This window comes from Antedon bifida, chromosome 5, assembly GCF_963402885.1.
Source record: "Antedon bifida chromosome 5, ecAntBifi1.1, whole genome shotgun sequence".
Taxonomy (NCBI): Eukaryota; Metazoa; Echinodermata; class Crinoidea; order Comatulida; family Antedonidae; genus Antedon; species Antedon bifida.
Genome location: NC_136230.1, coordinates 4,296,751 through 4,312,522, shown reverse-complemented (window position 1 = coordinate 4,312,522; position 15,772 = coordinate 4,296,751). Strand labels below are relative to the sequence as shown.

Genomic DNA, 15,772 nt, shown 5'->3' with positions numbered 1-15,772 from the left:
AGATTTGCGATGACTTAGGACCTTACGACCTATGCATATTGTATCATTTGTCGTTGTCCCAATATCCCCTGCATGCACACAATGACCACTGCATTCACACAATGAATTCCACATTTCTTATTAACTAGATGATTCAAAATTGAAAGGTCCCTATTTGGTACTATAATATTTATACTGTGAATATTAATATAAAGTTTACTTTTTGTGGAATTGTAAAGCTCTGTCTACACTATCAAACTTTATGTGACGAAAAAAATGTGATGTGCCCATATATGAACACGATGTCATATCACTACCATTATTTGGGCACAAATTAGTTTGATAGTGTAGACAGAGCTTAAGATGATGGTTAACATTCCCACTTGCCTTGGTTCTAATCCTGATGAACCATGCTACCAGGATTTTTCTCACGGCTAAAAACATAGTGAAAATCTTGTATTGTCTTCTGTAGTAATGTAGTAATCTTTTTCTTATTGGATAATGTAGTTTTCATTTTAGGTTTAAAATTCTTTCAGGATATTTAGCTTTTTCATGGATGATTGTAATACTCCTTTAATACAGGATGTTCTTATCTCAATCATACGTTTCTTTGTATGTGTAGCTAATTACTATCACTCCAAGGTGATTTCAGATTATGATACCATCAACGAAAAGTAAAATATATTGTTTACATTGTTTGTTGGTTCTTTGACACATTGTGTGATTTCAAAAGAAGTTGACATCATTTCTTTACTTTTAGCTTATATTATTTTATCTAGGTCATGTTCCTGCTGCAAAAAAATAACCAATTAATAACTGTGTGAATAAATCCTACCCCAATTTCTTGCTGCAGAGTGAATTTAACGATTAAAACAGCTATTTAACCGCAGAATATCGCTGTGAAACTTTTAGCTGGAAACGCAAAATAACGGTTATTTAACTAAGTTTCTTGAACATTTTATCACAATTTATTTTGGGTAATGTTAACCACCATTTTAAAAAGTTATTTGTTAGCACAAATTTAGCAAATTATGTTTTTGAAATAAACAATTTGTTCGGCACTATGCAGCAGAAACAGGCACCTAGTCAATATCATGTTCTCACTTTTGATAACTTCTGGAATTTTTTGATACAAAAGTATAGTGTTAAAGTACCTGTAGTCATTTATTTATTTTTATGGAATTAAACAAATTCTTTATATATGTTATAGTATCGTTATAACCTACTAAATAAATTAACAATCACCACTCTGTCTTCTTTGTGAATCTCTCCAATAACTCCCATTAAAGGATTATGTAGGATAAAATAATATTAAATACAATTGTTAAAGTTTGAAAGCTCACTGACAAGCTCTTATTCAAGAAAGATAATTTTAGTAAGTGACGGTATATTTAATAACTGGTTTCTTTGATAATGATAACAATAATTTAAGTCGTTTCCTCAATTTGTATTGTAAATAATACAATATATATAAGCTGCTCTTTTTATATTGTTTTGCCATCAACAATTCATGTTGTTTGTGGAATACAGAACTGTAAATGTTACAAATCTATACCCTAGCCTAAATAAAATGAGTCATAATCATCATGTTCTCGGTTAATAACCTTGGCGCTGAATCTACGTCACACTATGTACACTCTTTTTTCTTTTGCATTCTGTTTTGCAATACCAGCAGTCCATTTTTATTGCAAAACAACATTTTACTTATCTATTTACAACAATGTAAAGATGAGCAAGAATGATTTATTGAATACTATTACAAATTTTGGATGGTATTTTTATACCAAATGATTAATTTGGTAAAAGCACATTAAATGTAGGCCAAATTATTTCCACATTTTATACCATTATTGAATTATCTTCACCAGCAGCCAATGTTCTCATAGCTACAGGGTCACTTAGGGAAAAAATTATTCCATTAGTCTTACGGTAGCCATAAGAATTACAGAAATTGCCTTTACAACTTTCCCACACCAAAGTGACACAACACAGGGATATCCATCCTAGTGACTGGAAAGTTACAAAAGTCCAATTCTCCCTCCCTTTTTTAACGAAGATATCTACTTATTGAGAGCTTTGTTGTCATCACTGATGCTCGCAACGCAACACTTGCATACTTGTCTTTTAACCGTACACTTAATAATCGGGAGACGACAGGTGTACAGACAGCTCGTATCAGAAATGAGGATATGCAGATTCCCCTTAATTCTGGTGTTGTTATTGGTTGAAACGATGCTATATCAGTTAGGTTATGATTGGTATGTAGAATATCTCTTGCAAAATGATAATTTTATGTGATGTATAGATGCCAGAGAAGGTGAAATTATTAGATCATAATAGGTTATCAATCTACGATGTATGATTTACTGGCAAGGTTAAGGTCAGAAAATAGTTTAGTGATGTGTTATGCACTATTTTAGATAATCTTTTCCATTTCAAATTATTATATTATTGCGAATTGATAATTAATGATTTTCCTTTATCTTCCTAATACCAAGCTTATTACCAAATAAGTACAACTTAATATTTTTCTATTAGATACTTTTTATATAAAGTACTTTATGATTTAATGTGAAAAATATCATAAAAACTACTGATTTTTTCAAGTGAAATACTATTTTTGAAAATAAAACACACTTTTGGGGAGAGGTTAGACAAAGGGTTACTGTAGGTTCAGGAACAATGGAACAGTGAGCTTTAGGGAAATGTTTTTTGTTATGTTGTTGTTTATAGAGATGTTTTATAAATTTATTCCCGAATCCTCATCTAAAGATCAGTAATATATCTATACTAGTATATGATTTTCAGTATGTTTATAAAGTACATCTATTAAAGAAAATATAACATCTTTTTCTAGTAAAGTAGGATTCCAATATGTAATCTTTACAAATTTGGTTAATTCTGTTTCCTAATTTCTTACATATTTTCACGATCTATTTAATCTCTAGATTTTTAGAATAATTTGATTACCAATTCCATGACGTCCCATGGTTCATAAACAGGATGTGAAGAATAGGGAACAATGGTACAATTATCATTTCATAGAAATTATAAGACTAAATTGATTATACAAGTATTATAAGGATACTGCTATTAATTAACTGTAAAATTATCAAAGATATTTTGCTTTTTAAGTACTCTACTACTGTAGAGCTAGTAGTAGCAACTGTCTTCTGAAGATAATACCGTATTCTGAATGGTCAAATCATTGACACAACCTCCTCCACCCCCAAAACTTATTTCCCAGGATCCCATACCCTGTGCTTTGTATATTGATTAAACATCCATTACATTTTTTGTCTAACCATTTGGTAATAAAGCCATTTCAATCTTTTGCACCACACCTTAATGATTTATTAACCACCACTTTCTCAATCCATGTTGAAAAGATGCTCCACATAGATTTTACGAACTTAAGATTATATTTTTTAACATTTGCATTGCATTTGCAAGGATCACCCAACTCGTCCTGGTGATGAGTTAATGTCTAGTATCAGGTAATCATTGTGAACTGTTATATTATGTACTTGCTTCGTAACGAAAAAATCCTAAAGGTTCAATTTAAGTATATCAAGTCACCTTCAGACAAATTGAACAGTTGTAGGTCCATTCTCATGGGCTGTACACTCAAACAGATATCTCCAATGACGGAATAACTCAAAAGAATCACAAAATGTGTAATGAAGACATTGGAGACCAAACTATGCTGGGTTATAAGCCGTGAGGGATAGCGAGCGCTGGTTGCTGTGGTGTTGACTGCTAACCCATCCAATTTGCACCGTGTGTGGCTCCACTCTGGCAGATCTTCAAGAATTGGACGTGATTTTTGCAGCGTAAGGGCTCTTTTTTTTACATCAGATATCTTCTGAATCTTTAGGCAAAAGATGCTTGGTAAATGTGCGTGAGGAAATTGACAACGAACGACCCGATTGTGTCAAACAACAGATTTGAGATTCTGATAAAACATTTAATATAATGTGATTGTAATTTTTTGATAAAGTTGTTTTTAGAAAGCAATATAAAAGTCTTCTATATTTATCATATCATAAACACCACATGATAATTAAATGAAAAGAATTTTCCCAGGACTTTTTTTTTTAGTAGACAATAAGTTCATGAAAGTAGGGCTAGGCTTATATGTAGTTCTATGATTTCCTGGCCATAGATTTTTTTGTGGTGTACTATTTAATTAAAACCCAAAAATATTTTCATTAGTAACATTTTGTCCATTATTCTACCTTTTCCCAGCATTTCTCTTCTTCTCCCAAACCACTCCCCCCGAACCCCTCCCCCTGAACCCCTCCCCCCGAACCCCTCCCCGTAACATACAAATAATAGGCTTAGAATTCAAATACCCTCAAAGATACTGATAGTGAACGTGAGTTTTGTTTCATAACCGCTAATACCATGATTTAACATTGTATTATATAATAAACCCTATCTTTTCTATAAATCTTTTGGCATGTAAGGTTAAAAAAATTAATTACTGTTTTCTTCTTTCACTGAGAATGAATAAAAGAGTATTTAAAATGAACCAAAATGGCATTAAACCAGGATATTGGGTAATTTGAGTTTTTGAGTGCCAAAATCTTGATAGATCCTTTGGAATGTTGGGTGTTTTTTAATTTGTAGAGTGACAAAGTAGCTCAAAATTGCTTCAGTAGCTGTTTTACTGAAAATAAATGATCTGAAGCAAAAGTAATTCACCAGCCTTTTGCAAAGAAGCTGATTGCATAGTTAAACAGTGACTCGTGGCTTATCATTGGCTGGCTCAGCCTGTGACAACATCCTATGAGCATTGAAATGGGAGGGCCTAGTTAGTTTGCTTTCACAACCTTGAGGCTAAGCTAAATTTCTCCACTACCAACTTGTTTAGTTTTATACTAGGAGACGGAGACAGTTATAAGCTTGCAATTTTAACAGTTATTTCCAATTCTCTTTATTCTACTCCTGACAGTTGGTTGTAGGAGATAGTAATATACTTTTTAATGTGTTATTGATAAAGGGAATAGTTTAATCAACCAATAAGGATTGTTGTTCATTGTGTTTGTGGAAAACTTTTTCTGGATTATTTCTGTTGTTGCTGCTGTTGTTGTTTATCGGATTTAATTCATACGTCAATAAAAGGACACTACTTCAACAAGGAATGTTAACAAATCTTTGGATACAGACAGTAAGTTTTCATAAGTTTCTGTACCTGCTTTGTAAATCATTTTATATAGGATTGAATACCATTTGTTAGCAAGATTTTGTTATGTCTTTATCCAAGAAGAAGTTCATCATTTAAAGGAAAGAGTTAATTTTAGATTCCTTTTTTCTAAGAAGATAGGTTAGACTATATTTGACAAAACAATATTTTAAAGTTGTATGGTATTATTTAGTTTCAATCCTGCAATCATCAACTTAATTATAAGGTAAACTTGTATTGTATTTTGCAATTGTTGAATTTCACTTTTTTTAAATGAAAGAATATTAGTTCTAATATGTTTTAACATGTTTTCCTAACTTTTTATATCATAGTTTAGCCTCAATAAATTGAATTTAGTTTGTACATTATACAGACTAGACCAATATCTAATAGGTAGATTAATATTTAATTCATGCATATGCAGTGAATTGATGGAGAATTCTCCATGCATATACCATGGTATTTCTCCATGCATATACCAACCAAATTTTTCCAAATGATTGACCAGACTAATTAATAAAACAATCACTGACTGAAGAATTTGGTCAGGATTCAACTTAAGCACATTGCATCGTTTGATTGATGTGGATTAGGTTGGCTCTGGTATTATGTAACAATTAAGGAAGTGGTATTAGTTGATAGGAAGTCATTTAGAATGGGATGGTACATGAAGATAAATGGTAAAAATGATAAAGTAGTACAGTGTATATCCTGTACAAGATAGCTAGGTTATGTGAAGTTAATGTACAATGTAGACTGAATTTTGTGAACTCAATGGGGCACCAAAAGGTTACCAAAATTACAGTAAAGGCCTTGAGATTGAAGTTTGGTGCTGTTTGTTTTAGTTAATATTTATTTATGAACCACTGCCACTGGTAGGTAAAAGTTTGTAACATCAACAAAGCCTTCTTTCCCTCTGCTGGAAACAATAAGCATTTGTCAGTATTAAAGCATAGCAGTTTTGCCTTTTGCTATAAATATAATATTCATGGTTAATAGATTGATATCAATTAGTTTTTAACAAAAATTTGTTTGGTGTTTTTAAAGAACAATCTTTCTCCTATATCCAAAAATATATAATACAAACCTAAAGTTTATGGATTTAAAACTACAGTATTTTGTTAAAAATACAAAAATTATAGGATTATTATGTTTTCTAATTTCAACACAACACACCTTTGGGCCTATACTTTGATAAGTTAGCAAGCTGCAGTTAATAGATTAAACATTTGACTTTCCATTTATATAAATGGTAGCTGTTAGCTATTGATGAATTCTGTCACGACAACATACCAGTAGTTTATTCTAAAAAATACGAACAGTATATATTTTTTATTTTTTTCGTACAATTAGCAAACATTTTTGTTCGTCTCACTGAATTGATTATAATTACCTATAAACCTTTTTCTTCATCCCGGCTGGGATATAAGACTGCTACAAAGTTCCTCAATTTTGTCTTTCACCGTTTCCCCAGTTATGGGTTTTTTTCTTTAGGTCTAGTGTTAATAAAAGCTTTATAATACTTCATACTAAAACCAAAATATTCAAAATCATCTGAAATATGATACTATCTTGGAAAATAACTGTCATAATAATATTTTAAAAAAAACAAAAAAAAACCCCATATTAACAGAGTAATAACATTTTTCGTAGAATTCATTGACTCCACTATGATAAGAGATAAAAAAGTAGACAAACTCCATCTTCTCTCATCTCCTTTAATCTCTACCGATTCTAGGTGAATGTTCATCTATCTTCTTTGTTTAGAACAAAACACATGATTTAAGATCACATTAAAATTTAAAGTAAACCAACAGTGTTTGTTTATACAACTTGAAAGCAGATCATCAGCATCAAGTATTAGGCCAATTTATTTTCAAAGATGAATAATACAGAACACACTGATATCTCATGAATTTTTAATTCAGGATTTTGAATGTATGTTTGCACTTGTGTAGCAGATGCATGCTTATGCATAAATGAAGCGGACAGTATAATTTAGAGGTACTTAAATCAAGGCTGAGTCCACTTTAAAACCTTTATACATCTTTCTTTCAATTTCACATCCCTTTGCTATTAATCACCAAACACCCTCAACACTTCAGGAAAACTGCCTACTTATTATGTGATTTAAATATGGTCATTTGTACCACAGTATTATTATGGAGAGGACAGATTTGATAAATAACATTGAACGGCTTAAGGAAACGATATTGAAAGTTTATAAGGAGTTCTAGGAATAGATAAGACCTGAGCCAAATGGGTTATGTGTTCTAAACATTTCCCTTGTAATTTTCCATTAGGAATAAGTATCGAATGCCACAAACATGGAAATAAAAATCACAATACTTTTTTTATTTTACAATGGAAAATGCTACAAACAATTTTGTAAATATCACAGGTATTTTCAATATGCATTTCTTGAATTGTGCAGGAAGACAACTTTTAATTAAAACTCTATGAATAATGTTATTTTGTGATATTGTACCTTTAATTCTAGTTAATGCAGACTTTTTTTTTAGTTGACGGTAAAATGCAAATTATTTTAACTCTGTGATGGACATAATGTCGTCGAAATGATTTACAAAAAGTGCATAAATACTCATGTGTACAATTAAATGTGTTTATAATCTGTTTTTTTGCATTTGTTGAACTAAAAATGCAAAATAAATAAACTGTGACCTTTAACCTGAGGGATACATGCTTATATTTATGGTAGATGGTGATCTATTTCAATAGCATAGGTGGTATAAACGTTTCACAGAAAAATTGTCTCATTTTATTATATTGGCACACGGCGTATCATAGCTAGTTTTGACAAAAAATTCAATACATCCATCCACTGGTGGCAATAATTAACTGCTAGTTAGAAACTTGTGGCAAGCTACCCTTTTCAAATGGTTAAACAACCATAACATTATTAGCAACCACGACATACATATTACCACTGTAAAGTACTAAAATGTTGTAGCGCAATGTGTAATAAAAATTATGTCACAGGACCTTCCCGAACTTATTACCCGACCTATTTTATATTTTATACCGGTAGTGTTGTTAAACTCATCAGTATGGGTAGCTTCCAAATTTTAGTGGCCATTTGATTCTCATGTGAGACTATGTGACGGCAGTGTATTCATAAAGTGCAAGTATGGAACAGCTATCAGGGCATGTACAGTAAATGTCATGATAACTAATTTTTGTAAAGTTGGTAGAAATTTTGCTGTTCCACGCCTATATTTTGGCATGTAGAATTTGCATACAATTTCCATATTGAACAATTTCTGTTAAAATGTAAAATAAAGTTATGCTACAAAATCATTGTTTTATAACATTTTGAATTCAGATGACAAAAATGTTTCTAATTTGATTATGAACCCTTGTTTACCCCTTGTTTCTGCTTAAATTTTGTCTGTGATTAATGTGTTTTTGATTTTGCATTTAATATATTTGTCATATATGCTAATTCTGTAAAACAAATACAAATTAAAACAATACATTTTCAATGTTTTATTTCAACACTGATTGAATATAACTAAATAGTACTTAGCATAATTAAGTTAATGTACTTTATACTAGGAACGTTATCAAGTAGGATAATTAATTCTGTATTCAGCTTTTTCTTTCAATTACCCAATAAAGTACTTCACGTCTGTTATCACGGCACTTTAGTGCCTAAAGTACGTTTTAACTGTCATCATTCATAGGCGGCTTCACATTCATTCATTTGGCTTGTCTCTAGCATTGGCGTCATGTTTAACATCTCCATATGTTCGGTTCCCTTTAATTTACGCTTTTTCTGTGTAATTTCTCGTTTTTTTATAATCTATCATGATGACACATGTGTTGATTTGATTTTAGCAGTTTAGCGCTTGTTAAATATGTAAATAAAATCAATATTGTTATAACTTATTGATGATTATTTTATTAAATGTATAAAAATGTAAGCTATTTGCTGCCCTCTATATATCCGCCTTCATACAATTACAGTGTAGTCGATATGTGTACGCAGAAAAATATAAAGATATATCTAACAATTTAGGTTTAAATGACATTTATGTAAGTTCAACAATTATTTTGATATTGAGAATGTCCTATTGCGTACCAAACAAGATTTGTCATTTGTGACAATCAAAGATGTAGTTTGCATTGTCATAGGTTTGTTTTCTTTACTGGCAACCTCGTTTTTCCCATAATTAACGCTTGTAGAACATCACAAGCTTTATAAAATCGAGTTTTAATATAACTTACCATTACAGATAGAATATCAATCAAATATGAATATAATATTAATTTTGTTATGTTTTTAAAGTTTAATTATGTATTTATTAATGATACACAGGTGTGTTTATTGTAAATATTTGTTCAGTAAAGCTTTTGTGATTTTCTATAACTTAACTGAAAGGAAAAAAAGACTGGAAAGAAACTGTTTCACTATACCAACAAATAATTAGACTGGGCAATATTTAATTAATTGTCCACTAACCATTATATTGTTTGTTAATTGTTGTATTGTGTGTTTTCACAAGCATGGTTGCATCGAAGTGTATAGTACAGTCATGTTTGTAATATAATAATTATGCTAAAGCTATGAAATTATTCATCCATTTAATATAAGTAATTCTTTATAACAATATTTGTTCATGTAATTAACTTAATCCACTGACTGACTTGTATCCTTGTTTTGTTTATAATATAAACAAACTAATGGGAGTGTCCATAGACAGAATATTTTATACTTATAAAGAATAGAATATCTTATCCAAGTGTCTATAGACTCCTTGATTCTTGTCTATAGAACATTATGTCCAAATGTCTATAGAAAAGCGAGTTTGAGGTCATAGTGAACTGAGAAGTGTTTGTGATATATGTATTGAAAATGATTATCGACAAAACGTGAGTATCAATAGAAAAAAGAGTTTTTATAGATTAGGTTTCTATAGACACTTTCTGGCAATTCAAAATTGAATGAATAATGTGCAGAACTTTTTATGTTCTTTCAGTTTTTAGAATTCATAAATTATCATTTAAATATTTAGTTCTAGACAGAGAATTTAAAGCTTTTATATCATCAAACAGTTTACATGAGAAATAGAAGGGAAAACTGCTCTTCTAATGAACTAATTTTTCATCCCATTTTGAGCTTATGTTATTTTTATGAGTCCAATAATTCAAGAATAATGATGTGTCTTGCTCTCAAGAGATTTTGTGATTTCATCTCGCAAAATTTCTAACCTGATGATGAAGCAACGATACATATATTATATAATAATCAATGGTAAACATCATACAGCCTGTTAGCAGCTACTTTGTCAATTTTGTATGAATTTAATTTGAGAACTGTATTGAATTGGAATATTGTTATAATAGTTAATTAAAATTTTTTTTTTTTTAATTTTTTAATTTTTATTATATTACCTTGAAGCTTTAAAATTCAATAAAATAATTGATATAATTTGTGTAGATATATATATATTTTTAATTAATGCACATTTTATGATCTGTTTTAAACATTTGAGCGTGAAAATATTTTACAGAAACAAACTTTCATACAGTTCATCTAATGTCCAGCAACACAATATTGTCTAAAAATGATACATTAATTCCTAAAAGATGCTATAAAAAATGACAGTTAGATATCTAATGAGAAAATAGGTATTAACCGATGTCATAAAATTCTTGAAATACTAGAAATATGACAACTAGCTTTTATTTTGACTATTTTCCGCTATAACAAAAAGTTGGGGTTTTTTTTCTCTTCAAATTATAATTACGCCACTGTATTATACTAGTCATTGCGAATGTAATAGTTCTGTTGGAAGTGGCTACATATAGGTTAGCTCTGCAAGGTCACCCATTCAAATCGACTACAATTTGTTCGATAAGCTAGAAACGTTGAAAATAATGTCATAGTAAAGGCATGTTCCATTAAATTTCGCTTTGTTATTTTAAAAATATTTATGAGCTGTACAATTACTATTTATAGAGACTCTTGTAATTAATTATTTGGAATACTTTATTTAAATTTGTAAATCTAGTTCGCTTGAGTCGAGAATATTTCATAAATTTATGCAACTTATAAAATTTGTATTAGTACGTTTATTACATTTTGTAATTTAAATAGGAATTATGTTTTTAAATAATGCATTTTTCAATTATTTGAAACTAATTGTAAGGTCTGTTATCGCTTTCTTGCCTTTATGGACCAGGGGTCAAATCGTGTTTAACTGCAATATTTTTAAATGGACAAAACTATTTAGGAATTTGGGAACGTGTAGGGATTATCATCTTTTCTAATGACAAAGAGTAGCTAATGTTTTTTTAATGTTTTTGGCCAGAAAATAACAAACAACATTCTCAAATTGTTTTAGCTTACCATAAAAATGGATTTTCTTTTGAGTTTTATGTGAATTTTAAATCTAAATATAACATTTTAATGTTCAGAACTAATATATGTGATGTACCGCAAACTTTATATCAATATTTGATTTCGCCATGCAAACCTTCAAACATAATATACCATTTTAATTTCCACTACCATCCTAGTTTGTTACAATTGAATATAGGTTGCAAAAAGAATCATTGTGTAGATAAACCAAGTTTGACTAATTTATAAACCGCTAAATCCACACAATTCTATCCAGCACGACAAGCTCTTATCAAACAGATTGACGGCATGTCTATAGACTGACAGCTTCGGTTTTAACTAATCAAATCGCGTCTCGGTTTGAAAATACGCTAGGCTTATCCTTAGATTGCCCTTTGCCAACACGATAAAAACTTGGTGTTTTATAGATAGCAGTGGATAATACTTAAAATACAGTAGAAATTACTGACTCACTATAAATAATTTAAAACTGTAATTCGTTTTAGAATGTTAGATATAAATAGTAGTTAAGTTTCCATTTAAAAATTCCGCCTTGATATGCTTACGCATTGCTTTCTGGACTTTTCATTCAGTATGATAGTGGACTAGATTTAATGTGTTTTTTAGACTTATAATACTTATATATAAAGCCTAAAAGAGTATTATATAAATACAAAAATCCTATGGATCTAGGGTTTTATATGGGATTTTATAAATCCATGTTAGTGACTTTAAATAGACAAGAAAAAAGCATCTTTTATGTTTTCATCTGTACAATATGGAGGTATTATTTTATTCCATCCACGATTTAATATCATCCATTTTGTTCAAAGAAGAAGAACATATGTTAATGATAATGCTTTAATTAGTCTACATTCATGGTCTCCTGAATTTATCTTTAATTAACTCCTAGGTGAAAGACCTTAAATTCTTTTAATATGCAAGATATAATCCTAAATGGGGCCAGGGTAAAATGTCAGGATTCTCAGCAGAGTATTAATTGACCTTTCTTGTTCATTACCCTTTCACCCTTGACCCAATGAAACAATGTAACAATTATAGTAAAGGAATTGTACTGAATGTGAACTCCTTTTAAAATTCTAATAAAATAGATCCCTTGAAATTCCTATTCAAGGGACACACTCCTATTAAGGGGCACTTTTTAGCAAAACAAATGAAGGGATAACCCCTATTAAGGGACACTTAGTTGTGCCCCAAAGGTGTCCCCTTAATCGGAGTTCAACTGTAAAAGGTGAAATTCTTTATTGAAGCATATGGCCTACTATTCTTTAAAAGACACTATGCCTTAAGATGAAATGTCTCTATTTCTCCTAATGCCATTATAATGCATCGATCTTCCCATGCATTTGATTCCAATTTTCATACAGCTAATATGTAACCTAAGATATAATTCTTAAGATTTCCTAATGATCACTTTGTAACTGGATATTGTAGCTAAATTATATTATAGCTCTGTGGTAAGTTAGGGATAATTATATGGCCTAATATTTTGAATATTGCGGTTAAACAAAAGCTTTTATAGGCCTTTGTAATTGACCTATTTATTGCATAATGGAGAAATATGAGTATAAGTTAAGTAGAGATAATTTTGTTGTTCTAACAAATGATTTATTAACATACATGAATACAGTTTTTACAATTACAAACTATTTGTTTGTATTAATAATATGTGGTGCATAATATGTAATGATATGTATTCAAGTTATATAGTGTTACCCTAAGCTCTGCAACTTCTTTTTTATTTATTTTACTTCATAGTTTTGATTTAGCTTTTTGCTTATTTTATTTCGCAATTGAGATCCAGCCACTGATACCCAGAGCATTTTAATTTTTTTCCTCACAAAGTTTTGATGGCTTTATTGTCGACGACTATATAGGCCTTATATAGAGTGTGTTATAGATTGGCTATTGATTTTTTTCTAATTTCCGATTAGAAACTTGATCTTTACTAAAAGTGCTAAATATACTTTTCTGCACTTCAGCCTAAATTCAAAGGTTGCTCTTTGTGCTTGATAAAATATACAAGTCGAGCTCAGACTAATAAACCTATGTTCTAAAATAATAATCAAATGAATTATGTATAAAGTTATGAATAGCATTATAAATTAAGGGAGAGAATCTTTTTGGGTCGCCGCACCATCTGTCTAGAAAAAAATTTTTTAAGATGGCAAAATATGAACTTTATAATTTTGCATAATATCCCAGAGTGCATCAGTACTTTGAAAGTTATATTTTGGGACAGGGGGGCTGTATTTGTGTTATGTCAGTGCATTCAAAGTAAGATTGTAATGTGATATAATGTGTATTGTTCAATTTGATGGTATCTAACAACCCTACAGGAGTTTCCCATCATATTTCAGGGGTGTTAGTGGGAATACGTGCTGTTGCTCGTGGACTGCCCCGCTGATTTTGTTCTATTATCGTAAAAAAATAACTAAAGCGGTGTGTTGTGATTCCATCACTATCATGTTTAGCCAGCTGGCATCCTAATTAGATCACATCTGTCCTGAGGACATAGTAACATGGATTCTCATACATAGAGGGCAGTAGATCAGCTTAATAATTAATTGATAACATCAATATAGTATTTAATGAGCGGCTTAATTAGGTGTAAATTCTTTGAAAGTTAAGTTATTCTGGTGACAATGGTTGGCCATGATACAACACATTGTCAAAGTTAAGCCTTGTCTGTCAATTGCAATTCAAAAGATTGTATAGTATCATTATATTATAAGTCCCATAGTTTAACAAAACATACTTGTCCGTATGTTCATTCAATATGATCACTTCCTGTCCTTAAAATAAAATGACAGAACTTCATCCCTAAAATAATTGATTTAGTCCCAATGACCATGTTATTTTTGCTTTTAAATAACTTTATGCATCATATTGCACACTAATGTACTTTATTTTTAGTTCTACTTTTTGATGAGCAATTCCAAAAAAGTACAGTACACCAGTACACATTGTGTATTTATAGTAAAGTAATAATTATGATATAATTAAAATTAATTTAAAGCAAATTGAATCAAATATTAGATTAAATTGCACACTTGATTGCAGTTGTATAATGGTAAAAATGATATAATATCTACAGGATAGCCTACATGGTTCAATAGGCTAACATTGTAAATCATTATTTCTAAATTGGGTTTTTATTTATATCTTGCTATTTTTATGTTTGACTTATTTCATACTTAGTAATTAACAAGAGGAATTACACCCTAGAAAATCTTCAACCTTAAAGGGCAACTCCAGGTTTAAAATTGAATGTGTAACTTTTTCATTAGTAAACAGGTTTTCTGATAGAGCATATTATTAGCAAGAGCATATTATTAGCAAGAACATTAAAATAAAACGGGGACTTTACATAGTGTTAAAAAAGGAGTTGAGTTATAAAAATGTGTGCAAAAGTTGATCATTTATAGAAATCTGAAACCTAGAATTTTGCTTTAAGTGTTCTTCTGTTCTCATTTACAGCCATTATTTACATTACATTTTGGTTCCTGTCTTTGGTGATTTAGCAGGAGGAATTACACCCCAGAAATCTTTCACCTTTCAACTTATTTTAGTAGGCATTGTCTGTCTGCAAATCAAGCAGCTAAGCAAATTCATCCAATCGGCAACCCTATGTAATCAATGTTTTATACCAACAAGTTAGGTATTCATTTCATAATCAATGTTTTCTAGCAAGTTAGGTATTCATTTGTAATCAATGTTTTCTAGCAAGTTAGGTATTCCTGTGTAGTCAATGTGTTCTATCGAGTTGGGTATTCTTGTTCTCATTGATTATTAAAGAAGTCAATTTGGAACACCGATATTCTACTTTGCGATATTGATTTTAATTGCATACACACTTATGTATAAACTCTTTCTAAAAACAGAGAAAGTTTATGACTTGAAAAGGTATGTACCAGTAGATCCAACTTATGAAAAGGTAGGTCTGTTAAGCTTGGTTCCCACTTAACGCAACTGAGTTGACCAGTTCAGATGATCCATCGCGTCGTGATTGGTCGAATTACTTGTGGCGTGCTTACATCCTTGAGTTGCATCCAAGTGAGATCCAAAATTTAAGAATGTTTAAAATCTGATTTGATGCCATTAAAAATATTGTATAAATTCAATTCAAAAAGATTTGTGACTTGGCATAAAAGACAGAAATATTTTAATCAGATATCATTGTGTATGTTTCCTGTGTTTGTACTTTGTAGAATATTTTT

General features: G+C 30.3%; 1 protein-coding gene across 5 annotated transcripts in view; it reads left to right on the top strand.

Annotated features, from left to right (window-relative positions):
* The window catches only part of LOC144843165 (teneurin-3-like), a 122,017-nt gene that overhangs the window by 36,502 nt on the left and 69,743 nt on the right, over positions 1-15,772 (top strand). For 3 of the 5 annotated variants that reach the window (XM_078699895.1, XM_078699889.1, XM_078699890.1), the window contains exon 1: positions 4,855-5,152. The exons of the other annotated variants lie outside the window; for them this stretch is intronic. The gene's annotated coding sequence lies outside the window, so the exon portion shown is untranslated. Of the gene's footprint in view, positions 1-4,854; positions 5,153-15,772 lie in introns of those variants that run through there. 5 annotated transcript variants of the gene reach the window in all.